General features: G+C 34.6%; 1 protein-coding gene across 1 annotated transcript in view; it reads left to right on the top strand.

The window, feature by feature from the left end:
- The window catches only part of LOC126979407 (neuroligin-1-like), a gene marked incomplete at its 3' end in the record, with an annotated part of 136,327 nt that overhangs the window by 9,193 nt on the left and 99,817 nt on the right, over positions 1–27,317 (top strand). Inside the window, exon 2 of the mRNA XM_050828692.1 lies at positions 14,354–14,442. The remainder of the gene's footprint in view (positions 1–14,353; positions 14,443–27,317) is intronic.

Genomic DNA, 27,317 nt, shown 5'->3' with positions numbered 1-27,317 from the left:
TTAAAACAACAGTATTTGCAACAATATTCTACGAAATCATTCTTGATGTTCTGTTATATTTTTGACAAATTCATAAATAATGTCAGCTAGTTATACATACATTTCTATTCCAAGATAGTATTAAGACTGCTATCACAAGGAATCGCCAAAATAGCGCATAGTTGACACCATTTCTTGACGGTTTGTATAAAGCTAAAATTTTTACTAAAAATAATATAATATCCACAGAATTTGAGAAAAAAATATATATTTTCTTTTCATTTCTTTTTTTATACACAGTGCGAAAAATATCACACAAATAACCCTAACTATTACCAGTTGGAGCCATGCTAATTATTCAATCTAGATAAAAATTGTACGAAAATTTATTAATTGTACACCAAATACTATTTACAACGACGTAGTATTGATAGTTTTGTAAATAAAATTGTATTATGTTTGTAATAAATTATAAATGCTTCTAATTCTGAATTAAGACTATGGTGATCTTGTGTGAGAGAGATAACCTAGCTCCGCTCGATTCATCAAGGCCGTTGGCTCGGTCCCCAGCCTTAGTTTAAAGTTCAGGGAGGTTTTGATGCTAATCTAATACAGAGCGCGTGACTTAGAATGTTCAAAGTTGAAGGGCAAGGGAATTGTCAAAACGTTTTGTTAATTATGTATCTTGTTTCTATATTAACCAGTAGCATGGCGCCACGTTTCTACAATGATACTGTATTTCCTGTTCATATCGAAATTATTGAGCTAATAAGATGCTATGTCTCAAAGCGACGGGCACAATTGGAATGCCGCTCAAAAATTTAGGTTTAATCAAGAATTCTGAGCGGTACTTCATTCTAGCGGGGCGTATAACTTACAATCAGTTGAACGTTTTGTTCGTCTTATCTCATCTTCTATACTCTATTTTATCTCATAAAAGATGTAACCGTTATGAGTAGATATGAAATAAAATTAATGATTTATATGTAACTAGAGAACCCGCCAGTCGTTGTCCTGTACACACGTCTTAAATTTGAAAAATCGGTCCAGCCGTTAGGAGGTGTTCGCTAACATACACATAAGCAGGAGAATTATATTATATGGACGGAATTGAGAATTTAAACCAATCTCAAATTCACTGGAACACACAAAAAATCATCAAAATTGGTCCAGCCGTTTAATAGGTAGTTCAATTGTGAATCTAAACCATTCTGCACCTGAAAACACAGAAAGCTTCATTAAAATCGGTCCAGCCGTTTAGGAGGAGTTCAGTTACAACAGACGCACAAAAGAAATATATATATTAATATGTATTATTTATATTAAATAAATCATAATATATGTTAAGTATGTGCATAGCTTTTGAAGTGATTTTTTTTTGGCGAGGAGGAAAATTCATTTACGTATTGAAGACGAAGCGGGGCCCATTTGTCGGGCTCGGGTGTATGCACCCTGCCCACTAAAAACCTCCTCTGTGCTGATAGTCATAAAGGCTATTACAGCAAAGTCGGACGGGGGCCTTGGAGGCTCAAAATGTAGCTCACAGGCGCAAGGCGACTCAGAATGAGACTCGAACCTCGGGTAGCCTGCCCACTAGGCTGGATGGAGAGAAGATTACAAACGATCTTATATATCTGTTAGTTATATTTCTTAAAGCATTACGTACTGAATAAGACTGAGCTGTCACGCTAGGATGTGTTATTTGGCTGTCCGCTCGTTTGCGTGAAGTCGGCTCTAGTCGACTAAGGGAGTTTTATTATGAATTTGAACGATGAATCAGCATTAGTACCACCATCCTCGCTCCGATGTGTGTTATAAATTTACGAGCTGTCCATTTAAACGTTCATCTTCTAAGGGGTAACATTTATAGTTTTGAATTTTTCATTTTAAATTAAAATTAAATTTTTATTTCATCCTCTAAGGCAAAGACCCCTCTTAGAGTAAATCCCTTCTTTGCATTTACTTTTGCCATTGAAAAATTTTCGCAAATCTTCAAGTTTGTGTGACGTTAATAAAACGTTGCAGCTGGCATCAAACAAAGAGGTGTAAATACTACGCAATAAGAGGCGGAACTGCCTAAGTAAGAATTGAAATTTAGTTTAGTATGAAACGTGCAGTAATTTGACCGAAGTTTGAAATAGTAGTTATTACAGTAAGGCGATTGGCGACGTAGTATAGTCCGGCTAAGTTTGAAAGCGAACAGTTGCTTAAAACGTAGTGGATTTCGGCTAACACCGTTTTTTACAAGATTATAGCCGTCATCTGTCAATCTATCAACGACTACACTTTTCATACAGTCGAGTGAATCGCTTTTGTCTTAGAGAGTTTTGCTAGGCTGGCATCAAACTGATTTATTGCAATAAATTAGTAAAAACACGGCCTACCACAACATCATTACATGAAACTAAATACTTTGTTTGGTTACAGTTGGTAGCACTGTAGGTAGTTTGCTAAACCCGTGTCTAAATCGATAACGATGAGAACGACAACCAGAGGGTCATAATTCATGATTCTTAACCACTGGGCTATAAATTTGAAATAAATATATTTTAAAATGGTTTCGGTTTTTTTTCACAAAAAGATAATACGATTGATATGAGCATCATTATCTACTGTTTTTTTTTCAATGCGTGGAGAGTAATTGGATACAGAATCGTGTAGGAAAAGTCTGAAATCAGAATTCAGTTAGATTGGAGCAATCTAATGCACCAATGGAATGCATAGGATGCCGACTAGTTTATGGGTATCACAACGGCGCCTTTGTCTGCCCTGAAGCAGTAGTGTATAAAAATTACTGTGTTTCAGACTGGAGGGCGCCGTAGCTAGTGAAATTACTGAGCAAATGAAACTGAACATCTAATGTCTCAAGGTGACGAGCGCAATTGTAGTGCCACTCCGAATTTATGGGTTTTTCAAGAATCCTTAGCGGCACTGCATTGTAATGGGCAAGGCGTGTCAATTAACATCAACTAAACGCCCTGCTCGTCTCGTCCCTTATTTTCATAAAAAAATGCAATATTGTGGGCAGTGACATAGACGTACTAATAATAATGATATATTAATCAAACAAAAACACTATTTCAACAATGCACAGTATATACAAATTGAACTTTTCACTAAATCCTTTCACTTATAATATATACACAGCATGAACGTTGCACAATACGTCAGCTGTATAGCTACAGCTGATATACTGCTATAAGCATTTCAGTGACGCGAACCCATGAGATTTCATCCATCGAAAATTATCTTTCTATTTATATTTATGTTTTTAATTATTTATTTATTGTGTGCGCTAGTCATGATTATGTCGGTAAAGGGAACCCATAAGATTTTACCCTATCACAAAGTCCTTAAATCGGCTAAAGAAGTTTTTACTTCAAAAATATAAAGAGGGTATGGCGCGGGTGTCATCCGAACAACTCGATAAAACATTTAAATCATCCTTTCAGCCAAAAAACGACCACTACTGGACAGAGGCCTCTCCCAAAGATATCGACTGTAATCGGTCTTGAGGGCAGCAGCCCTCATTCAACCTAATGCAGCAATCTTGACCAGGGTGTCAGTCCATATTCTGGAGAGCATACCAACACTACGTCTTCCCGAACGTGGTCGCCATTAGGGGACTTTAGTGCCCCAACGGCCATCTGTCCGTCGAGCTATGTGCCCTGCCCACTGCCACTTCAGTCTCGCAATCATCCAGCATCAATAATCTCAAATGTATTAAAGATTTTTACTATTATTTTACTGCATATAAATTGGATGTGCACTGAATTATTTCAAGCAAAGATCTCTCACAAGTTACACCTCATTTACCAGTCAAACTACGACCCATATGCGCTCTGAATTAACACCATATATCTGTGAGCGTTGTGAATAATGAACGGGCTATCGGAACCTGGCCCGCATCAGTCCTATGGGAGCACCCCAGTCACTAGATATGCACAAAGTTATCTTTCGCATTGCTTGTATCAATTTCTGTTCGTTCAAATAAATTATTCATTTTATGAATTCGGTTGCTTTTTTATCTTGCAATGTTGGTTTGTTTTTATTAATTAGTTGATATATAAAGTAATATTTTGACTTTGTCTGATAACAAAAGAATACTAGGACTTAATAGTCCAAGAAAAAATAGAAGTGAATAAAAGTAAAATCCTCAGAGAGAGTGTGAAATTAGGAATAGTAGAAGTATAAACAATTTGATATGTATTCAAGTGATAACGCTCACTTCTGGGATTAATTACACAAATAAAATTTGAAAACAAAATTTATGAACGATGCGGGAACTCCGTGCGGGCGCTCTTCCAACTGAGCCAATCATTCGAGTGCGTATCTTTTATAAATCTTGTATGCTTCGTTCAACTTTCAGGTTGTGGCTTCATATACAGGATCTACTTTAAAGTTGAAAACCAGCTCAACTCCAATATTAGAATATTGGGAAATTGGCTTGAGATGTCGCTCTTTGAAATCTAAACACTTTGTTACGTTTTTAAGTGATAATCCTCACTTCTTGGATTAATTACACAAATAAAATTTGAAAACAAAATTTATGAACGATGCGGGAAACGAACCCGCGACTTCTCGCGCTCCATGCGAGCGCTCTTCCGACTGATTCTATGTTTTTAAACATATATTATACTAAAAAAGTGTATTCATGAATTATTTTGAGTATTCGTTGAATATCAAAATAACTGTTATTTAGTCAATTTTTTTTTTATTTTATTTATCAGTCAGGAGTAATATTGGCTATTTATATTTCAAAATAATAATAAAGGTTTCACTTAAAAACTATGTTACAGATGAAAATACTATATAACGATAATGACGTGTGTCGTGTGAATTTACTTTCACTGGATAATACTATCAGCAGCCATTATTAATATAAATTAGCTTCCATTAGATCTTAATACTGACGCTAGAGGCTTCGAATTCAATATCCGGAGAACCTTAGGTAAGTCTATTTATATTAAATGATGCCTTGACAATCCATTAGCTTTAAGAGTCCTCTTAAAGCGATTTTCGTCCTTAGCAATAAATTCATTCAATTCGAACACCTGATATATAAGACGATTTTAAGTAAATCGAATTCATTCTGTACTTTCTAACTGCTGGAATGACATATTCTTTTTGGTTTTTTTTATCAGAGGAGGCATATGGGCAACATGGTTAACCTTATGGAAAAAATCAAATCGCTCATGGACATCAACAATACCAGACTAATGGCAAGAGATGTGTTGCTGGTCTTGAGATAGGAGTATGTATCTTATATCATCTTATAGCTGGTGACTTTGATATAGTGTTTGCTCTGCAAAAGAGAGCTGTTCGTGCTATATATCAGCTTGGTTATAGACAGTCTCTCAAAGAAATATATAAAGAAATAAATATTATGACTGTTTATTGTCAGCGCATTTATGAAAATTTGATATACGTTCACAGAAATCGTCACCGTTTTACTTTTAGTAGTGATTTTCATTATTATAACACTAGAAATAAGGGATTGCTTGGAACTAATTCCAGTAGACTTCATAAGATACATAATAGCTTTAAGGATAAATGTATACACTTTTATAATAAAGTTCCAGCCACTTTTCAGGCATTATATAAATAAATTTAAATGTTTTATTAAAAACTGGCTCTGCCATAAATCCTACTACTCTACAGCTGAATATCTAAGTCATCCGACACCCTGGGACTAGATTATGATTATTTTATAGCAATAGCAATGACAGTACAATATTTTATAGTTTATTAAAAAAAATTGAATGCTGGGCGAGTTTCTTGCGCCGCTTCTCTTCTTTCTGAGCGCCATTTGCTTCCGAAATGGTAGTAGTATCTAGTTTATTAGAAAAAACATCAAAAAAATTCTTAGGGAATCAATTTTGAGAAAATAAATGCCTTTTCTGCCTTTTTATCTTAATCAACTGAATGTGCTTTTATACAAGACTTATCGCATATATGAAAAAAGAGCAGATACACTAACCAGGTCTAATAGCTACTCTACCGACGATTCTTATTAGCAGGTTGATTAGACAGATTTTCTTTTATGAATGGTAGTTCTTGGTCACAACCCTGAATATTTTAGTGAATTTTTTTTTCTTAAATGATACATTATATGGAATAATATTTGAAAAGATAAAGTCGCAAAATGAACCATCTGACGTTATACTATTTAAAATATCTAAAGGGGTCCTTTTGTAAAATATCTGTTTCCGCAATAACATCTTTTTCGGTCTACTGAGCATTGCCAGTGGCCATAAAAAAGCTGAGACTTATAAAGAAGGTGTATCACAAAGAGTAGATCCAACTACCAACAGCTTCCGGAAATCACGTAAAAATGCAATATTTCTTGAATGAAATGAAAATTTTTGCCCCATTGCTCATGCCACCGATTGACTTGGGGACTGTCAAGCTAAGATTATACTTTAAATGTAACGGACGGCAACGCCCGTTGCGTTTTGGAAGTTAAAAAATTGTTATTATGTTTATAATAATAACAGGTAGTTGAAGAAAAGGGCGACAAACTTACCTTTGGTAAGATGAAGTCAAAAGAGTCGTTGGGTCTAAATAGATCCAAATAGTAAAAGACAGAAAGGTGTGAAAAGCTTTGGAGGAGGTTTTGTCGAAAGACAAGCTGTGTAACTGAACATATGATTTAGATTTAACTTTATATTTAGTAAAGTATCATTTTTAATATGAAGGATTATTTTAATTTAATTATTTATTATTGTTTATCTACTTAATGTAAACTATACGACAAAATGTTCCCAAAATTGATGTCAAAATATTACTATACAAGATATTTTTTAAAGAGTTCAAGAAACTTCTGGGAGGCTTCTTTTAACAGGATGCCGACAAGGTGGTGGACCAAAGCGGCGCCTTTACACAACACACTTTTTTCTGCCGTAAAGTATGCACGTATCTTTTGGGGTTAAAAGGGCTGCTTAGGTAGTGAAAATTCGAGGCTAATGAGGCTTGATATCTTATGTCCATTGTGAATTGAGATCGATGATGATGATGGCCTTTGTCCACTGCTGGACAAAGGCCTTCCCCGAAGATCGCCATGGTGATCGGTCCTGCGCTGCCCTCATCCAACCTATTCCGGCGATCTTGACCAGATCGTCAGTCCATCTTGCGTTCATTGTTACTTTATTATATTATCTTTGCCTACTAAAACTACATCTTCTTCTTCTTCTTCTGTTAATTGGGATGCCAGGTCATAATTTTGGGTTTTTCAAGTATCCTGTGCGACACTGTATTATATTGGGCACGGCATATCTCCTTCCCTCAGGTGAAAACCTTGGTTATCTTGTGAATATTTCTCATAAAAACCAGATTAAGAATAAAATTAAGAACTTGTATTTTTCTGGAATTGAAATGCTTTACATGAGTAGTAAATCCAATGCGTCAATGCGTCGATCAAAAATAATCGCAAGTGATACATTGGATTCGTTGACAGTCAAATAAGTTGGCTTTTTATGTATTTACTAGTTGACCCGACAGACGTTGTTCTGTATGTAATAAATAAAAAATACTGTTTTTTTATGAATTTGTCAATAATATTTCATAACATCAACACGGACTAAAAATAAGGACTCCGTGTCATCTTACACAGATCCGTTTGCGTCTCAATAAAATATTTTAATAATACCGTCGTGCGTTGTGAAAAAGTGTAAAATCGATACTTTATAAGTATTTGTGGCCATATATGATTATTTAAGGGAGAAAAAATTGTGTAACTGGTATCCCCCGTAACCGCACACACACTAGCTTAACGGTGCTTCACTTGCTAATATCACGGCGCGGAGTCCTTCTATTTTTACTCGTCCGTAAACATCAAGAATTACTTCGTAAGATATGCTCGCTGCTGTTATAATGAAATTGTTTCACATTAGAACTGTTAACCATGCGTCAATAAATTCTATACTAAAAAATATGTCCATACAAAGTATATGAAATGAAAACTATGCTATCTCTCAAGTTGGACTAAACTGCACTCCATGACGTAGTCCCCATTAAAATCCGTTCATTAGTTTAGGAGTTCACTGGAAACAAACATCAGGATATTTATAAAGAATTTATATTATTATATTAAATTGTAAAGTGTCTCATTTCAAATTTCCTGTATAATAGTGAAGACTTGACTTTGGCTGGATGATATTTCAGAATCATGCATCTAAAATAATTCTATATAACAAAGATCAAAGCAAAATTAATCGCGTCTTGCACACAATTACGGACTACATATTAACTAATTCGAAAGCAATCATATACGTGTAGATTTAATTAGGCGCCATAATCTCGGAGTAATCAAGCAAACGCAGGCTTTATCAATAATTACATATCAATGATAGTGAGTTGCGCTAATATAATGATATTAATATTTTATATTTATGAATGTGGGTTTGGTATAATGTTTTCTGTAACCGAAAGACTTAAGATACAGTCGGCATTTAAACAACAACAACAATTTTACCAGTTGGAGGCTCCATTGCTCAGAATGCCGTCTAGATTATGGGTACCATAACGGCGCCTATTTCTGCCGTGAAGCAATAATGTGTAAGCTTTATTTTGTTTCGGTCTGAAAGGCGCTGCAGCTAGTGATATTACAAATGAGACTTTACATCTTATTTTTCAAGGTGACGAGCGCAATTGTAGTGCCGCTCAGAATGTTTGGGTTTTTCAAGATTAGTAAGCGGTACTGCATTGTAATGGGCACGGAGTATTAATTACCATCAGGTGATCTTCCTGCTCGTCTCGTCCCTTATTGTCATAAAAAAAAATACAACACATCTACGTATAATTTACCTATGTATAAAAAATGTCTCTCAAAGGCTTCAGTTAAATCCACACTAGCGTCCAAAGAAGTCACACATTCTGACGATGAGGGTGATATTTAACTTTTTTTTATGAGAAATAGTGACTGAGAGTGATTTTTTTACGTTGACTAGACGTTAACGTCATGGCAAGCGATACGCCCTGCTCAGTACCGTTTAGGATTCTTGAAAAAGTATCGCAAAAGTTCAGTTTAGTTTGAGACATCAGATGTTAGGTCCCATTAATGATTTTATTTTGACTTACAGCAGAAAATCCACCTCTGCGGTTCCCACATATCTGGAATTTGTGTAAAGAATCCTATCGCTGATTGAAAAAGTTTATTTATTTATTACTGGGAAGAAAACTGTATTTAAAACAATTACAAAGATACATATAAGATTGTACACGCACTAATAAAGTTTTCACTAATATACATATCATGTTAAGAGACAAAAAAGAGAATACAAAAAAACTTACAAAGTTTTACAAAACTTTAGAAGAAAAAAATACAAACGTATTGTTGCTAACTCAAATGAAAATTATAAATACAAGTGTTCTGTAATACATATCTTAAACTGTGTGACGGAACAAGTATGTAAATCAATATTATAAAATTTAACATTAAACTTATTGGAAGCGCGATATATAAAAGCACATTGAACATTTAAATAAAACCCTTCTAAAGGATTAAAACGCGTGTAATTGTAGTAGTCCCCCTGAAAACGAGACTTGGAAAGTTCTTGAAACGTCGGGTTAACTAAAATGAAAATAAAAATGTAACTACTATGCAAAAATCTAATGTAAAACATAGTTACAATTACACGCGTTTAAATCCTTTAAAAGTGTTTTATTTGAATGTGTAACACTCGAGTTAATAAAAGAAAATACTACATTTAACATATTTAGTACTTTAATGAAAATAAGCGACGAGACGAGCAGGAAGTTCAGATGATGGTAATTGATACGCCCTGCCCATTACAATGCAGTGCCACGCAAGATTCTTGAAAAACCCCAAAAATTCTGAGCGGCAGTACAACTGCGCCCATCACCTTGAGACCTAAGATGTTAAGCATCATTTGCCCAGTAATTTCACTAGCTACAGTGCCCTTCAGATGGAAACACAGTAATGCTTATCATTACTGCTTCACGGCAGAAACAGACGCTTGTTGGTGAAACATAAAACAATGACTTATTTCAATTACCAACCTAAGGACATCTGAAGTTGGAAAAGTTTATGGCGTATGTTGCGATGTTGGGATCACTAAGCAACATTAAAGATCATGGAGTACTCAAAGCCTAACAATTCGTGAATTCGTTAGTATCTATCTTGTATCATGAAATCATAATAATATTAGACGCACGTTCACACAAATTTTCTAGCCTTGAACTAGGGTGTGGTGCCAGACAATGATAGTATTATTAAATAGGATATAAAGATATATTATTATATTTTCCCAAGGCTTTCTTCGCGGTTCATCGGTGTTGGAACGGACTAGTGCTATGAGTCTAGTGAATTCGTATATTTATATTATATAATAACTGACCCGACAGACGTCGTTCTATATTTAATAAATAAAATACTGTTTTATTTGAATTCATAAATAATAGTCATAACATCAAGAATTATTTCGTAAATTATGCTTGCTCCCTGTTGTTCGCTCGTAGAAAATATGTCTATACAACACAAATATTAAAATAAAACTAATTTTGGGTCCCAAATCGAAATAAAAACTGTTTTATCTGTCAAGATAGTCTAAACTGCACTCCATGAAGTTATCCATTAAAATCCGTTCATTAGTTTAGGAATTCACTGGAAACAAACATCAGGACACTGGATTTATATATACTAAGATGTATATAATCTATGTCTTGGAACTTTGCACCCACCAGAAATCGAACCCTTAGCTTAATTGTTACTAACTATGAGGCTAACATGGCGTAAAGTAAGATTTCATTGTACAAGGAAAAAAGTAGTGGAAAGTATTCATTTTTTTTTATCATATCAAACTAATATTAAATAAGTTTTCAAGTAATTATTTTTCCATCGTTCATCGCTCAATCATAATGTTTCTTATTTCCCATTCTTCCAATATCCAATTTTAATAAGTTTTAACCTTTAAATAGTTAGTATTTGTAAAAATACTTTAAAATGTTATTTTTATGATTAAAAATATTTCTTTCTATATCTGATGTTATATAATATTTAATTTTCCGTAAAATTTTCAGTGATGTATTAGTTTAGTATCCTACGAAAGATTCGCTACTTTCGATTAGGAAAAAGGTTGACAAGGTTGAGAGGGTCATCTGGGTGAGGACCCAAAGGGATTTTCTTACTCAGTCGCCTTAGGCGCCAACCATTATGTCGGTGCCGTAGTGTAAATACTGTGACATAAGGCGGGACATTAAGCTCACATAGTATTATGATTATCTTCAAAGGATACACGTATAGATACACATGTATGGATAGGTACAGATATTTGGATTCCAAATTATATTATATTGAAGGATTGGGGAACAGACTTAGTTCTGCAGTATCCGCGGTTAAAAAGATTAGACAATTAACTGACATAGATACCGCGCGACTAGTTTGCTTTAGTTATTTCCATAGTATTGTCGTATGGGGCAACGCTTCCGATATTAATACAATATTTGTGCTGCAAAAGAAGGCTATTCGCGCTTTTTATAACCTAGGTCCTAAAGAATCATTGAGAGCAAAATTTAAAGAAATTAACATCTTGACTCCTTGCTCCTCAATATATTCTTGATAATGTTAATGTATTTACACAGGCAAATAAGTGAATTTGCTAGAAACTGTCATAACCATAATGTTAATACCAGGAACAGACATAAACTTATATTGCTACTACTCGGCTAAATCAAGTAGGTCTTTTGTGAGGCATGTATATGCTTTTTTTAACAAGATTACAACAACAAAAGTATTACGCTATTTAAAAGAATTATTAAAAAACGTTTGTGTGGTAAAGGTTACTATAACATAAATGACTTTCTTAATGATAACACAGTAAGGGAATGGTGCGACCGCCCTCAGGCTCTTAAATCATAAGTTTAATTGTTCGATATTACATTGTAACCATGTAATCATTTTTATGAAAAAAAAAGCCCGCTGAGTTTGTTGCGTCCGTTCTTCTCAGGTCTGAGGCATTCTTTTGGAATGAGTTGTAGTTTTTCACTTTCAATAAGTGATTTAATATCTTATTTTGAATAAAAATAATTGAATTTGAATTTGATACACGCCTTTTCCTTGCTTCATTATAATTATGATCCGCATGAAATTAAACTAAAATTTCACGAAACACTCCGCCCAACATAAGTTCAAAGAAGTTTAAATTGAATTCGTACAAGATTTCCAACTTGGATATTACGATTGCCTTCGTCGTCGTAATTTAGTGCTGTAATGTTAGTTTTATTATGTACAAGTACTATGTTGCGACACATTCATACTCAATCTGGGATAAAGTTTACTTTCGCTGGTTGGTTATTTTGATAAAAAATTGATATCATATTAATACATATTGGTCTAAATTCAGACATTCATCTCGCTCACAGTACTTCAGGCATTCTGACATTATTCCCGTCCATTCATCCGCAAATATATGTCCCACTCAGGGTGTGTATGCATGCATGCGATACTGTGCACCTCTGCGGAACAGCAAACAGTTCATGCCTACGGTTACGGATAAATTTGTTCGGAACAAAAAACCGACACAGATTATCACATAAGTCGGGAGCATTGATCTTACCATGAAAACCTTTACAGGCAGTGGTGAGACACCTTTACAGGGGGCCCGCTAATTCTCTAGAAACTCCTGGTGCTAAGGGGCGTGAGTGTTACTTCCTCTCGGCGTGTGTAGTAAAGGTAAGGTAAAGGATTTTTGCGCCTCGTTACACCGAGAACTTAACGATTAGGTTGTTGATCACTGATGAAGTCTTTTGAAGAATTGGCTTATTATATTAAGCGTATATTTATGCATATATTGCGAATTTGCGTGCGAACTGTATTGCTCGGTGACAATTTGGTTATATTATTATTATGCAGCGCAAGAGACAATTACTGTCATTATATTAACCTCTCAGATGACAATGTGTCTGTTGTCTATGGTATTTCTCTATCTTCAGGAAAAAGAAATAATTGCAGCCCATCCAACAATACTAGTAGGGAAGATGTTCTACTTCCCCAGGGCCGCACGCTGCAAGTATTAATAGTTGTCTATATTAGGTATAACTAGATCATTGTTTAATTAATGACAGTAGGTTACCTACAAAGACTAAGTAGATTAGTACGTGTACAAATGTACTTATGGGATTATTTACTATTGCTGATCCGAATCAACATTCAGTTAACAGCTTTCATGTTTTAATTTATTTACAATTCATTCTGGTTCATTTTTTTATAAAAATAAGGGATGAGACGAGCAGGGCGTTCAGCTGATTGTAATTGTTACGCCCTTACCCATAACAATGCAGTGCCGCTCAGGATTCATGAAAAACCCAAAAATTCTCAGTGGCACTACAATTGCGCTCGTCACCTTGAGACATAAGATGTTAAGTCTCATTTGCCCAGTAATTATGTTTTATTCATGTAATTTACAATGAAATTGGCATAAATATATATGGATAATTTATACGTCTAGATTGCAAGGGACTCTCCCTTGCTGTTAGATAACCGATAAAAAAGACCCGGAAATATTATTAGTGTACGTGAATTGCTCAAAATTGAGTCTAGTTTCTAAACTCTATTCTTTTAGACTTTTTCACAGCCGTCATAGTCTATCTAGACGTATAAATTATCTAAGATTTATTCATTGATTTTCTCATCTGAAAGTTTTCATGCTACTGTTATGGAAATTATAATATCGATGAAATTAATTACTACTGCTAACATAACGAACATAAAGTTAAATCTACTATATCTTGTAAAATTTGTATGACCGCTGGCGACAACAAAGTATACGGCTCTGTTGACTAATAAATGTGATTTTTTTTCATCATTTACATCATCTCTCATCTGTCAGTGAAAGTTCTATCAAAAAAAAAGACGTGTGGCACTCGGGGACTGCCACGGTAAAGCTATTGCATAGCATTGTTTATCAACTTATGCAATTATAATTATTTATTTATTTTAGTGTGCAGTATTTTTTTTTCTTTGATATTAACTCAAGTTACACTTTTTGAGCGTGGTGACCGATAAGAAATTTTTTTTTTTTATTTTATTAAAAAAACGAGAAGTTAACATTGTTCAAAATATTTTTATTATCTTACAATACAATATGTAGGTTATTCAGGAATATTTATCATTGAAACTATAGGTTTATGGTAACTGAAATAAGAAACATAAGTTTCAGACTTGATATCTTCTAAATATCTGGAAAATACGGCGTCAATGGTGGTCCCATATTTTGTTGTGGATTCTTGTGAGATCCAAATAGATATAACAAATAGATATAACACTCGTATGCACTAATAAGTATAAAAATAATAGCGTATGTTTATACAATCTAATTAATTAATCTAATTCTTGTAACGATTATTGTTATTTTAGGAATCGGTGTCCTCCCGCTGCAGCCCCGCTCTCTCCTCTCGCCTCCTCACTTCGCGCGTGCGACTCAAGCACATCTCACCTTTAACTATGTATGTAGTGACAAACCTATATTGGCTGACACCAAATTTACGAAATTTGTCGAGCATATACTTATAGCAAATTTAAGACTTTTATGGTTTACTCATGGTTGCCATTGTCAGATCTGGACCAAATTGCAATGGGACTACACGGCTTTAGCTTCCAAGTAAAAAAATAATTATAAAAAACGGGTCTTCCAGTTGAAAGTTCTGATGTAACAAACATGTATAAAAAACATACCGATGAATTGAGAACCTCCTCCTTTTTTGGTTTATGGTTTAAGTAAGTAAAGCCTTTATTACAGAGAGATTTAATTTGCTATAATATATATGTTATGCTGTATATTCTGTGGGATTATAGGATTTACACTTTCAATTAGATGTTTCTCGCCCTATTCAAATAACTTGCACGTAAAAGTGTTTTCTATGAAGTTACAAAGCCTCTTACATTCGGCTTTCAAAGCATTTTGTGTCTAATCAAAATTATTTTGATTCTAGTTTACAAACACTACCAATTTGAATAATGGAAAACTGAATGGGCTTAACGTCAATGAAAACCCTGCGTTTTTCACATTATATAATATGTGAAATGTTTTTTTATGACAATAAAAGGACGTGACGAGCAGAACGTTCAGCTGATTGTAATTGATGCGCCCTGCCCATTAGAATGCACTGCCGCTGGATCCTTGAAAAAACCCAAAAGCTCTGTGCGGCACTACATTTGCGCTCGTCGCCTTGAGACATAAGATTTTGAGTCTAATTAAAATTTATCAACGATGCGGGACTCGTAACCGCGACCTCTCCGGGACAAACAGAACAAGGAGAGTTATAAATTTAATGTGTATTTTTTTTTATGGAATAGGAGGACAAACGAGCGTACGGGTCACCTGTTGTTAAGTGATCACCGCCGCCCACAATCTCTTGCAACACCAGAGGAATCACAGGAGCGTTGCCGGCCTTTAAGGAAGGTGTACGCGCTTTTTTTGCAGGTACCCACGTCGTATCGTCCCTGAAACACCGCACAAGGAAGCTCATTCCACAGCTTTGTAGTACGTGGAAGAAAGCTCCTTGAAAACCGCACTGTGGAGGACCGCCACACATCCAGATGGTGAGGATGATATCCTAACTTGTGGTGTGTCGTGCGAAGGTGGAATGTATAATTATAACCACATAACCATCACCGAGAGAGCCTCAAATTCATATCTCGTTTACAGCTAAGTGAAAATATCATTACTATTATTATTGGGATTACTTATACAAATAAAACTTTAAACAAAATTTTATGAACGATGCGGGACTCGAACCCGCGACCTCTCGCGTTCCGTACGAACGCTCTTTCCAACTGAGCCAATCGTTCGAATGTCGTCGTATCGTTTAGAAAATCTTGCATGCTTTTTTCAACTCTCAGGTTATGGCTTTATCTACAGGATCTACTTTACAGTTGATAGCCTGCTCAACCCCAATATTTGCATATTAGGAAATTGACTTGAGATGTCACTCTTGCAAATCTAAACAGTTTGTAATGTACAAATGATTTAAGTTTTCTTTAGTGTTAATTCCGCCAATATTTGTTTTTTAAACAATTCGACACATGTTTAGCCTCTACACGACGCATCTTCAGGACGTGTTGACTCGCACAAAAAGCGGCAGGAGACTGAATCAAATGTTTTTTTTTTTTTGAGAGGAGGTTACGTATTTACGCCCCGGAACGGGGCGTAATATGTCGGACTCGAGTGTCCGCGTAAGCGGACACCCCATACCGACTAAAACCTCCTCTGTGCTGTTAGCAGCTCTGGCTTTCACAGCGAAGTAGGACGTGGGCCATGGAGGCCGCAAAGACTACGCAACAACAGTCGCGGGGCGTCTCCTAAGGAGACTCGAACCTCAGACAGGCTGTGTGCTTGTGGGAAGGAGAGAGAATGAAAACGAAGATGAAATGAAGATGAAAGATGAAAAGGTGATAAAAACACACTCGCCGGCGAGTGTGGTGATGTTTTGTGTAATGTATGTATGTGTGTTTGTATGTATGTACGTAGTGTAAATGTTTGTGTGCATGTATGTTTGTGTTTGTGTCTGTTTGTGGAGTGTATTTGTGAACGTGTAAGTGGTGTATGTCAGTCCGTCAGTCAGTCAGATTCAAATGAGCTGGAAGCCGCTCTTTTATATTGGTCGGCTGTTGTGACGTGTTACCCCCGGAAGAGACATAACAAAGGTGATGGGACTAAATTTGTTTGTTCATTCAACAATGAATCTAGTCCTATCACCTTTGTTACGTGTCTCTTCCGGGGGTAATACGTCACAAGAGCCGACCAATCACAGCGCGTCATTTCATGGGACGAGGGTATAAAAAAAAGGCTTCCGGCTCATTTGATTCAGTTCAATAGCAAATAGCCAGGTTTTCCCAGTTTCCTGGATCCCCCCCCCCCCACAAACCTCATGTATTAGTTTTTTAAGCATAATAAAGTTTTATCCCTCCGAACGTCAAATCGATCTATTCATTAATAAAATTAATAAGATCCACCCAATAATAAAGTTTAAATTGGAATTCTAATCAAACCAATCTCTAAAAATTTTTTGGATTTAACATTAACAAGAGTAAATAATAAATTAGAATTCCAAATCTATAGAAAGCCGTCATATACAGATATTGCTATTCCCGCGTCATCTTGCCACCCCGTACAACATAAACTAGCGGCCTTCCGCTGCTATGTTCACAGATTAATGTCAGTCCCACTGTCCCGTGACAGCTTCGTGAAAGAACTTAATACAATATACCAAATCGCGGTTTCCAACGGCTATACAAAACAGTTAGTGAACAAATTAATAAAAAATAAAAAAAAGGATTACGCTTAAATGTGTTAGAGCAATTAGAAATAACAAAACACAAAAATAACATGTTTACATTGTTGAATAAACAAACAAATTTAGTCCCATCACCTTTGTTACGTGTCTCTTCCGGGGGTAATACGTCACAACAGCCGACCAATCACAGCGCGTCATTTCATGGGACGAGGGTATAAAAAAAAGGCTTCCGGCTCATTTGATTCAGTTCAATAGCAAATAGCCAGGTTTTCCCAGTTTCCTGGATCCCCCCCCCCCCACAAACCTCATGTATTAGTTTTTTAAGCATAATAAAGTTTTATCCCTCAATACGTAGATAGGGTTGTAGAAATAAGTTTTCTGATACCTACATATATAGGGCTTAATTGTAAATTGCTTTAATAAGTAGATTTAAGTAATTTTGTTACAATTTAATACCAAATATAGAAATTTTGAATTTGATTTTTTTTTTTTTTTTCATTTGATTCAGTCTCCTGCCAGTTTTTGTCGAGACAACACGTCCTGAGGATGCCTCGTGTAGAGGCTAAACGCGTGTCGAATTGTTTTAAAAACAAATATTGACGGAATTAACACTAAAGAAAACTTAAATAATTTGTATACTTATGGATTTTCGCAAAGTAACGCCTAATTCAATAAAAGTTTATTATGTTTCAAAGTTATAACCCGCACTTCTTGATTAATTACACAAATAAAATTAAAAAAAAATTATGAACGATGCGGGACTCAAACCAGCGACCTCTTGCATTCCGTGCGAGCGACAACTGATTTTTTTTTTTATTAACTTATTGTATACCATATTCATGGGACGAGGGTATAAAAAAAAGGCTTCCGGCTCATTTGATTCAGTTCAATAGCAAATAGCCAGGTTTTCCCAGTTTCCTGGATCCCCCCCCCCCACAAACCTCATGTATTAGTTTTTTAAGCATAATAAAGTTTTATCCCTCCGAACGTCAAATCGATCTATTCATTAATAAAATTAATAAGATCCACCCAATAATAAAGTTTAAATTGGAATTCTAATCAAACCAATCTCTAAAAATTTTTTGGATTTAACATTAACAAGAGTAAATAATAAATTAGAATTCCAAATCTATAGAAAGCCGTCATATACAGATATTGCTATTCCCGCGTCATCTTGCCACCCCGTACAACATAAACTAGCGGCCTTCCGCTGCTATGTTCACAGATTAATGTCAGTCCCACTGTCCCGTGACAGCTTCGTGAAAGAACTTAATACAATATACCAAATCGCGGTTTCCAACGGCTATACAAAACAGTTAGTGAACAAATTAATTAAAAATAAACAAAAACATTTAATAAATTCAGAACTTTATCCCGTCCCACCACAATCAAATACCAAATATGTGGGTAGTTTGACATATATTGGTCCAATATCGGATAAAATAGCTAAAATATTTAGGAACAACAATATTAATGTGTCCTTCCGAACGAATCACAATGTCAGTCGAATATGTAATGGCAAAGATCGATTAAATAATTCCGAAAAATCCGGCGTTTATAAACTAAGTTGTGACACTTGTAAAGGAACATATTGCCGCATTTAGGAATAATCATCCCGAAAAATCAAACTTCGCGAAATATTTAATTCATACAGGTCACTCATTCGGAAACAATAATAATTTTAATATTTTACATACATGTGAAAAAGGATTTCGCTTAAATGTGTTAGAGCAATTAGAAATAACAAAACACAAAAATAACATGTTTACATTGTTGAATAAACAAACAAATTTAGTCCCATCACCTTTGTTACGTGTCTCTTCCGGGGGTAATACGTCACAACAGCCGACCAATCACAGCGCGTCATTTCATGGGACGAGGGTATAAAAAAAGGCTTCCGGCTCATTTGATTCAGTTCAATAGCAAATAGCCAGGTTTTCCCAGTTTCCTGGATTCCCCCCCCCCCACAAACCTCATGTATTAGTTTTTTAAGCATAATAAAGTTTTATCCCTCAATACGTAGATAGGGTTGTAGAAATAAGTTTTCTGATACCTACATATATAGGGCTTAATTGTAAATTGCTTTAATAAGTAGATTTAAGTAATTTTGTTACAATTTAATACCAAATATAGAAATTTTGAATTTGAATTTTTTTTTTTTTTCATTTGATTCAGTCTCCTGCCAGTTTTTGTCGAGACAACACGTCCTGAGGATGCCTCGTGTAGAGGCTAAACGCGTGTCGAATTGTTTTAAAAATAAAAATTGGCGGAATTAACACTAAAGAAAACTTAAATAATTTGTATACTTATGGATTTCCGCAAAGTAACGCCTAATTCAATAAAAGTTTATTATGTTTCAAAGTTATAACCCGCACTTCTTGATTAATTACACAAATAAAATTAAAAAAAAATTATGAACGATGCGGGACTCGAACCAGCGACCTCTTGCATTCCGTGCGAGCGACAACTGATTTTTTTTTTATTAACTTATTGTATACCATAATACACCAAAAATATCAGAAAATAATACATACACAAACACAAGAAAAGCGTTATTTGCTTGTATAGAATTATTGTAGTATGGGCTTTATGAGATATGTTTTGATGAAAAACATTTTCCTTAATATTATATACACGACAAAGCAAGTCCTGATCAAACAGGCAAAATTGAGCAACTTATTCCTTGACAAGGGATAAAAGAATAATTCAGGTTGTTTTATTAAACGGGTGTTTTTGTAAATCATTCGACTATGTTTTCGGATTAATAATAATATTTAACAAAAAAAAATTTTAAAGTGGTATCCCTCAATTCTGGGATTAATAATTACAGGATAATATGAGAGTTGAACAAGACATACAAGATTTATCAACGATATGTCAGTCGAACGGTTCGCTCAGTTGAAGTGCGCTCGCACGGAATGGAGTTCTAGTACCGCATTGCTACTAAATTATGTTTACAAATTAAACTTGTGGGATATTATTTAAGTCGTATAAAAAGAAAATTTTGCTAAATTCAAATACTTTTTAGTTTTGATGCTCCTAATATGAATATTGCAATATCACTCCAAAACCAAATACTTTTTAGTTTTTAGAGATATGTTTATGATTTCATGAGATTTTGATTTAAAAAATATAAAGAAGAATATTCATAAAAAGCTCATATCAAAACGTATTTTCTCAATGATAACTTTTATATATAAAATTAAATTGGTGTGTCAAAAAATGGAATGAAACGTTAAAATTATTTTAGTTTCGTGAATTTTATTTTATGAAAGGCATAAAAGGCATTTATTTTCTCAAAATGGATTCCTTTAGAATTCTTTTTGATATCATTTCTTTTCATCTGTTGGTGAAAATACAAGTATTTTTGTCGGAATTATATAGCAACGTATGTGGGAAGGCCGAATTGTGCAATTTTTTTTAATGTGATTGCTTGACGATTTCATACACCACAGGAAAGGAACAAGGTGGTCTATGCTGAATATTTTGTGAGCAAACGTCGCTTGTAAAAATCATATTAAACATATTTTTAATTGAAAAGGGTAAAGCCACATCCTGAGGGTTGAACAAGACATATCAAGATTTAATGAACTTACGGTTAGCTCAGTGGGAGAGCATCGTTCATTAAGTTTTGGTTACATATTTACTTTGCTGAGTAGGATTTATTTATGTCAATAAGAGATGAGACGAGAAGAACGTTCAAGTGATGAAGTGCCTCTCAGGATTCTTCTCTTGAAGAACCCAAAAACTCTGAGCGGAACTACAATTGCGCTCATCACTATGAGACAATATTTTGGTTAAATCTCATTTGCCCAATAATTTTACTAGCAACGGCGCCCTTCAGATCGAAACACAATAATGCTTGCACATTACTACTTCACGGCAGAAATAGGCGCCGTTGTGATACCCATTATCTAGCCGGTATTCTGTGCAAAGGAGCCTCCCACTTGTGAAAATGTTTGATCCACTAATAAAATAGTAAATTTTATATTTAAATAAACTTCGTAATTGTATTTCAATAATATAAAGCTGAGCTCTGGCAGATACAAAAGATCAATAATCTTAAAATAGCTTCGTGTCACAAAGGGATACTAATAGGGTAAAAGCTCACAAAATGGAAGTGTGATAACTTCGTAAGGGAGGCAATCGATCGGCAATAATCGTTTAGTGTAAAATTATTGAGTTGAAAAGTTAATCTCTGAAATCAGTATAATATAATTCATATATATCTTTCTGAATGGAAATGTTCTGAAGAGCTATTAAACCTGATTCCTGCCGCCGAATTTCACCTTGGCACGACACGCCACAAGTTACGATATCATCCCCACCTGGATGTGTGGCGGTCCTCCACAGTGCGGTTTTCAAGGAGCTTTCTTCCTCGTACTACAAAGCTGTGGAATGAGCTTCTTGTGCGGTATTTCCGGGACGATACGACATGGGTACCTTCAAAAAAAGCGCATACACCTTCCTTAAAGACCGGAAACGCTACTGTGATTCCTCTGGTCTTGCAAGGGAATGTGGGCGGCGGTGATCACTACACCAGGTACGCTCGATTGTCCTCCTATTCCATAAAAAGTAACGAAAATATAAGTTATCAATAAATTTATTCATTTATGGAAAAACGTAAATATAGTCTTTATTAGTATGTTTTGTACAATTTTGATTAACTGATTGAGTTTATTCAATAAATATAACAAATCGTACATAATCGTAATAAACGCCATGCTTTTTTTATGAAAATAAGGGACGAGACGAGCAGGACGTTCAGTAATTGATACGCCCTGACTATTACAATGCAGTGTCGCTCAGGATTCTTGGTAAAACCCAAAAATTCTGAGTGGCACTACAATTGCGCTCGTCACCTTGAGACATAAGATATTAAATCTCATTTGCCCAGTAATTTCACTAGCTACGGCGCCCTTCAGACCGAAACACAGTAAAGTTTACACATTACTGCTCCACGGCAGAAATAGGCGCCGTTGTGGTACCCATAATCTAGCCGACTTCCTGTGCAAAGGAGCCTCCCATTGTTGAAACTTCTTTGGCAAAGTACTTTTTAAATCTCTTTTATATATTTTATTCTAATTACTTATATCATGTTCTCTTAATCTAATTATCATTATATATATTATTAACATTTTTTAAATTTATCATTTAGTTATTGAAATTAAGATGTTCTACTTACCTATTAGCGGCCGCTCGCTAAACCTGCACCATACAACGCTAGTAGGTAAGATGTTCAACTTACTAGCGGACCAATGTGCTTCATGCTTCGATGATACTTTATTTCTTTTAGAGAGTTACTCTATCAATCGGTTTCAATCGATCTCTCTCCCTCTTCTTGGACAAAAACGTCCCACATTTTCGTGTCCATTTATTGCGTTTCACCCGTAATAATTTTACCCTCATACGCGCAAAGAAGTTTTACTTCAATAACTTCTTACGTCGGAGTCACCTTTTCATATACTACGACGAATGAGCGTTACATAATTAAGGATACTAGATATTATCATTAGAGCAAAATAAAGCGACCGGAAAAGCATCCAGTCATTCCCCTCCGAGGGCAAACTCCTCAATATTTAATAACCCTCTCCTGGGGCGATCTGATTCATTTCTCGCAATATTCTGCAGCGCTCATCCCTTCCGTTGCGAATATTTCATAGGGCGGCTCGGGTTCTCACGTGCCTTCATCATTTTATGTGAGTTATGTCCGTCTCTATATCTGTATGATGTTGCCTTATTTATTTCGAGGCTCGAGTCTGAAGCATCACCATTTCTGTTTAATATCTCTTCATACTATAAAAGTTCTCCGTCGCGTCTGTCTGTCTGTTCGCGATAGACTCATTGACTTGAAAATTAACGTTGTGAATTTTTGAATATTTTGGAATTTTTAGGGAATGATTTCGCACGAATTGCTTCTTTTGTCAGTGTAAAACTACTAGCATTTATGTGGTTAAATAAAATACTCATTTATTGCGCTATCGAACACAAAAATGACAATTTATATTACATGAGAAAATTAACACTTCAGAACTATTATTATTATTAAATCAACGTTTAACCATAATTTCAACGATTGTCTTACGAATTTTCGATAAGGCCAGTTGTCCTGACGCAAGTTCAACATTTTATACCCATCCCATGAAAAGTGCTCAACGCCGCTACAGAAGTTTTAACTTTAAAAATATTTCACGGCTGAATTTCGAACGTTTTGGCTTCGCAGTTACAGTGATTCAACCACTGGTTCTATGACCGTATGATCATTATGTAGAAATAGCCGAACTATAATTTGTTATAAATATAAATCTTTTATCGACTTTGATAATTTCAACGACTGTCTTGAGCATTTTCGATCAGGCCACGTGTCCTGACGCGAGGTTACATTTTATACCCATCCCAAGAAAAGTGCACAACACAGCTAAAGATCTTTTCACTTCAATAATTGCTTAATATTTGAAACAAATCCAAAATCAGATCGCATTGATTCACCGCCCTCGGCTTACTTTATATCATTTTCAATACCGTTTTGTCACGTTCAGTAAACATTTTTATTTGCCTAAAACATTTCACACAAAAATATATTGAGATTAGACACAATAATCCAAACCGAAGTAATTGTGTATCTATTGATTGGCACCAACAATGTTTATCGATTGGATTTGCTCACGCCATAAAACAGAGAGAATTGAATACGAAATGTGCGGGAGTAATTGAATATACATCGTGTCTGATTGAATTTGTGGTACATTTCATCTTCTGTTTCATTACGTATATAAATGATGAAGAGGATTTGTTACATTACATCATGTGTGTAATGAAAATAATTTATTTTTAGCCGACTTCAAAAAGGAGGAGGTCCTCAATTCAATTGGTATTTTTTATGTATGTAAACCGATTACGCTGAGATTCATGAACCGGTATACTTGATTCTTTAGTTTGATGCAGAATAGTTACCATTTGGTCTCTTAATAATTTCACATAGTTTGGCAAAGTAGTTTTTATTTTATGAACTTTTTTTATTAAATAATTTAATCATCGATAGCAGTTTGAAGGGCAGCTGGGATTTTATTATTAAAATCAAAAATCTTTGAACCTATTTGAAGCTTACTAGAAATATTAATGAGATTTTTTTTATTTCAAGTGTTATATATTTAAGTTCAAAAATTTTTATTCATAATAGCATATGAAATCACTTATAGAAAGTCAAAAACTACTACCCATTCGGAAATTAATGCCTCAGACCTGAGAAGAACGGGACCAAGAAACTCAGTGGGTTTCTTTTTTTTATATAAAATTTTGATACAGTCAAATAGCCGCAGTCGCTCCATTCCCATTCTGTGGTATCAAATTAAAGTAACAAGTATGTATAATAAAGAAAATCGCTATATTCAGCAAAAAGTAACAGTGTTTTAAATTTTCAAAAATAAAATGCACAGTCATTATATATTTAAGTGTCTGTTTATAAGCAAGCATAAGTAAGCACGGACAGCTCTCTGCAGCGAAAAATCTATATTAATGTCACCTTCATGACCCATTATAATCCAAATAGACCTTGCAGATTTAAATCAATATAATATATTTGACCAATAGTGAGAGGCTCCTTTGCACAGGATGCCGGCTAGATTATGGGTACCACAACGGCGCCTATTTCTGCCGTGAAGCAGTAATGTGTAAACATTACTGTATTTCGGTCTGAAGGGCGTCGTAGCTAGTGAAATAACTGGGCAAACGAGACTTAACATCTTATGTCTCAAAGTGACGAGCGTAATTATAGTGCCGCTCAGATTTTTTGGGTTTTTCAAGAATCCTGAGCGGCACTACATTGTAATGGGTACAGAGATAAAGTTGTGATAATTAAACATCAAAATACTTTTCACTGTGCGAACCTCTCACTAACAGACAGAGCATCGCTTATTTACAACTCACGAACATTAAATATAGAAAATTCTATAGAAAAAACATAAGCCACCGCAATTCATCGCGAAAATAAAAACCCTGAATTCTATTCGTCCTTCTGACCTAGTTTGTAGGTTTTATTTCGAAAACAAAACGTAATATAATGATGCGGCTTCCTGAAGTTTGACCTGAATACACCTGTATGTTGGGAGTAATTCATTTTCACTCTCATCTTTCGAGATTTTATTTCCATGGCATAATTAAAAGTATTTTACAATGGCTTTAAAATTTCGCGTGGCTGGCTGACCAGTGTTGGATTTTTCCATCCATTTTACTCGGATTTGTTAACATTTGAATTATTCATTAATGCCTTTTTAATTTTTGAATAATTTTGAATAGTTAACTTTCTCTAGCTTTGGTACTATTTCAGGTTTTCTTTTGAGCTCATGTTATCAAGTAATTATTACTTATTTCTATTCGCAATTAAAGTTTACACTTTAGTTTTTAATATTTCTATCATTTTCCTTCTCTCTTCATATTTTTTGTTATATCATTGTTTAACTTAAATTTATCTATATTACTTTCAAAGTTTTGAAATTAAATTATAAAAATAAGTACTAAGTTACTCCAAATATGCCTTCTGTTCTATTTTCAAAAAGTTTTTTATTCTCAATATTATGCTGATAAAAGATACACTAATAAATCTGCAATATTTTTAATGCTTACTTACTAACGGCCGTTCCCAATATAATATCTACAGATAGAGATAAATTACTACCTTCTACTGTCAGTAATTAGCTGTCAATAATCTGAAGCTGTCCCAATATACCCGATAAGTCATTTCATCGCCTTATATTGCGACGCGTGAATTTGCAATTTCCATACAAACTTTATTTCGCAGGTAAGCTATACGTCGCCCCATTGACAGACAGCGTGTACGGATAAGGTGAGTTACCGTCGATAAGTTTATTGGGACAGAAAAGTCAACGATAGTTACGATTTTTATCTCAATTTAGAGATAGACTGAATATTGGGAATGGCCGTTACGCTATCTCTTTCATGTGCCTTTGATACGCCATGTGACCTCAAGATCCTTCCTCCATCGATTATTACTATTAACATCCTGGATAATGTTTTTATATTTTTATATCCAGAAAAATAAAAACATCGTAAGTAACACTGACGTCAGTTGAAACCAATCCATCTTAGGTAACTTCAAGCTTGGCTTAAACTTGAAGGTTGGAAATGCATCTTTTAATTTTTGTTATATATGTCAATAGGCATCTGTTTTCTTTCAGATAACCCACTTGTTTAAAAACTATCTCTCTTCTTTTTCCTTATTTATTTCTTCTCCATTATTTCAATTTTATTTTATTCATTTCTTATTATGTTATTATTGTAGCGTTAGTATTAGTTCTATTGTTCAGAAGTAATTAGTAATTATTTTTTCGCAATTATTATGTTTACCATAATTGTTCTATACTTTACAACTACTAATTGTAACTTTAGTTTAAGAAAATTGAATTGTTTATGATGTGGTGTGGTTTATAATAACAATAAAATATTTTATTTGCAGCTAAAAAATGTATAATTAACAAAAGTAAACTTACCAAAACAAAATATATTACAGCTTAAAATTAAAATGAAACTTAAACATAATAGAAATAAAAGAAGCTCAAACATCAGCTGCAAATATGCACAAGGTCGGCATATGCTGACACACATCATGTATGTCCAGCGCCGATCTTCTGCTTGAGCCATTCTGTGACCTTGAAGCTGTCCCAATACGAATGTACGCTATGATTTTTATAATTTTTAATTTTGTTGTAAATTATACGTTTTCATTTGCGACTTTCTCGGTGTAACCAGTATCGAACCGATGGTTGCTTGCTCTGTGGTCTTCAAGCGTCCTCAAGCGTCAACCAACTGTCTAGGTGACAGATGACACTGTCAACTGTCAAAATAATTACAGGACTTCTAGAGCCACATTATATCAACGAACAATTATTGTCAACTAATATGTTATTCATTTTTTAGGTTTAATAAATAAATAAAAAATATGTGTGCGTGTAATCTTTAGGCGCGATTGACGTAAAAATTAATTATAATTAACTTTAGGAATAATTAACAGATACATAAATTTACTTTATTTGCTTATCTGAAAGCTCATAGACAAAATATGCTATTTT

Source organism: Leptidea sinapis, chromosome 3 (genome assembly GCF_905404315.1).
Source record: "Leptidea sinapis chromosome 3, ilLepSina1.1, whole genome shotgun sequence".
NCBI classification, from domain to species: Eukaryota; Metazoa; Arthropoda; class Insecta; order Lepidoptera; family Pieridae; genus Leptidea; species Leptidea sinapis.
The sequence above is the reverse complement of the archived record's forward strand: the minus strand, read 5'-3'. Positions and strand labels throughout refer to the sequence as shown.